The sequence below is a fragment of the Schistocerca piceifrons genome, unplaced genomic scaffold, assembly GCF_021461385.2.
Source record: "Schistocerca piceifrons isolate TAMUIC-IGC-003096 unplaced genomic scaffold, iqSchPice1.1 HiC_scaffold_943, whole genome shotgun sequence".
In the NCBI taxonomy this organism is placed as follows: domain Eukaryota; kingdom Metazoa; phylum Arthropoda; class Insecta; order Orthoptera; family Acrididae; genus Schistocerca; species Schistocerca piceifrons.
This window is the reverse complement of record NW_025729216.1, coordinates 1,880,001-1,882,500: the sequence shown is the minus strand read 5'-3', so window position 1 is coordinate 1,882,500 and position 2,500 is coordinate 1,880,001. Positions and strand designations below refer to the sequence as shown.

The window sequence follows — 2,500 nt, the reverse complement described above, 5'->3', positions numbered from 1 at the left end:
TGGTTGGCGGTCTCCACGGCCTGGCACCCCGCGCGGCATCTGGTGTCCGCCTCCCGCCCGCGACTGCGCCGTGCCTTCGTAGGGAAGGCGTTGATGCGGGCGCGGAGGGCGTCGATGTATTCACGCCCAGATAGCAGGCGACTGGTGTCGGCGACCCACTGATGTTGGCCACTGACGGCGGCAGAAGATGACAGTGCCGCACCGTCAATGGCGATGTGTAGGCGCGCCGCCCACATTTCCCCAACCTGCGTTGACGATTTGAGGAGGTGGCCCTCCCACATTAGGTGGCGCTCCAGCACCTCGATCTCACGCTGCACCTCATCCATGCCTGCACCGTCGCAGGCTGGCCCTATCTTCTTCAGCGCCAGGAGACGGGACCGACGGAGGGTCGGACCCATCCATCGGCAAGATGGAATGCCGAGGCCCCCCTGGGCAACAGGAGCGTGGAAGTATCCCAGGGGGGTGTCCGCCGGAAGGCGGAACCATCTCCTGACGGCGGCCCGGATGGTAACGTCGGCCGACTTCAATGCACCCACCCGGGTGCGGCTGAGGGCCAGCCCGTGGTACAGGCCAGGGAGAAGTACGTTGGTGAGAGCGTGGAGGCGCTGTTGCGGCTTCAGCGGAGCTCGGGAGATGACGTCAAGCTGCTCCAGCAGGTGGCTACGTGGATTGAAGACACAGCGACCCGCCGTGGAAAATTGCAGCCCCAGGTACCGGAAGGTTTCACCCACACGCAGGGCAGGCATGGTGGTATTGCCTGCTGTGAAGGTGACATTGCTGTCCACCTTCACCTTCTTCTCGCGCCCTGACGCGACTAAGGCGAGGGTGAAACACTTCCGGGCGTTGATCTGCAGCCCCAGGTGGGCGAGGGCTGCGGTAGCTGCGTCGATGAGGGACTGCAAGCCCCTCGGGGTCGCTGCAAACAGCAAGACGTCATCTGCAAAGGCCGCAGCGTTGACTCTGCGACCGAGGATCCGAGCTCCGATGTGGGAGGGCAGTTGGCCTAAAACGTAGTCCACCGCAAAGTTGAACAGGAGGGGGGAGAGGGGATCGCCCTGGCGAACGCCCCGTGCTGGCTGCACAGACACGCCCACGCCGGCGCCGTCCGCTATCACTGTCGTGCTGCCCTCGTAGCACCGCTCGACATACTCGACAAAGCAATCCGGCAGGCCATGCGCCTTCAGCACGGGGCGAAGGGCAGCATGATCTACCGAATCGAATGCCTTAGATACGTCGATCGACGCCACAAAGACAGAGCGGCAGGAGCGAACTGCGTCGGTGAGAGCAGTGTCCAAGATGAAGGTATTTTCCAACATCCCATCCCGAGGGATGAATGCCCGCTGACGTTCGTCCACAGCACATGCGCGCATCAGGCGTGACGCGAGAACCTTGTGAAAGGTCCGCGCCAACACCGAGCAGACCGTAATGGGGCGAAAGTCAGCGGGGGATGTTGGTGCAGCCGTTTTCGGGAGAAGGGACGTCCGCGCGCGAAGCAGGCGTTCCGGAAGGGCGCGGGCCAGAAGGAAGAGATTCATCACTTTCACCAGGACTTCGTGCGGCAGGCGCCGCAACTCCGCTGGGGTAAGGCCGTCCGGCCCGGCTGCTGATCCCCTGGGCGGCAACGCGGCGGCGACCTCCTCATGTGTGACCGGCCCCCATATGCACTCAAGAGCGACAGGCTCTGAGTGCGGGAGGAGGCGGTCACGAATGAAGCCCGCGGTGGAGATGGGCTTCTTGGTGAAGAGGTCCGCCCAGAAGTCCAGCAGACCAGGGATGGCAGGTGGCGGCTGGAGCAGGGTGCCATCCAAGAGGCCGCGCACGCAACGTGCACGCGACCGTCGGAAGGCATCCTGCGTTCTCGCGTACTCCCAGCGGCGCCGCTTGCGCTTCTGCGTCGGCGGCGCGGCAGGCGGCCGCTTCGATGGTTGGCGCGGCCGCTGTGTCCTGGTGATCGATCTCTCCCCTCTGGACCCGACCGACGCAAGGGCATCCGGGAGCATGCCCAGGATGACATCGGGCGGCGTGCCCCGCCCCAGACCTATGACACGATCCAGGGCAGAGAAACGCTGGGCGGAAGCGGGTAGCCCCGCCAGATGCTCCCAGATGGCGGCGTCAGTCGGCCCCTCCGGCGGCGGCCCGGTGGTGTCGGCCGCGAAGTCCTCGGCTGCGTCGACGGGCGGCGCAGCGGCCTCGCCCGCGTCAGGCAGCGGGCTCGCTGCTCCCCGGCGGGACGCCGGCTCTTCCCCCCGACCGATCTCAAGCGCAGTTATAGTTACTCCCGCCGTTTACCCGCGCTTGCTTGAATTTCTTCACGTTGACATTCAGAGCACTGGGCAGAAATCACATTGCGTCAACACCCGCTAGGGCCATCGCAATGCTTTGTTTTAATTAGACAGTCGGATTCCCCCAGTCCGTGCCAGTTCTGAGTTGATCGTTGAATGGCGGCCGAAGAGAATCCGCGCACCCGCGCGCCCCCGGAGGAGCACGCTAAGGCGGACGC

The 2,500-nt window shown here is 64.8% G+C and overlaps 1 pseudogene; it reads right to left on the bottom strand.

Annotated features, from left to right (window-relative positions):
- LOC124772569 overlaps positions 1–2,500 on the bottom strand; it is a 7,269-nt pseudogene that overhangs the window by 2,126 nt on the left and 2,643 nt on the right.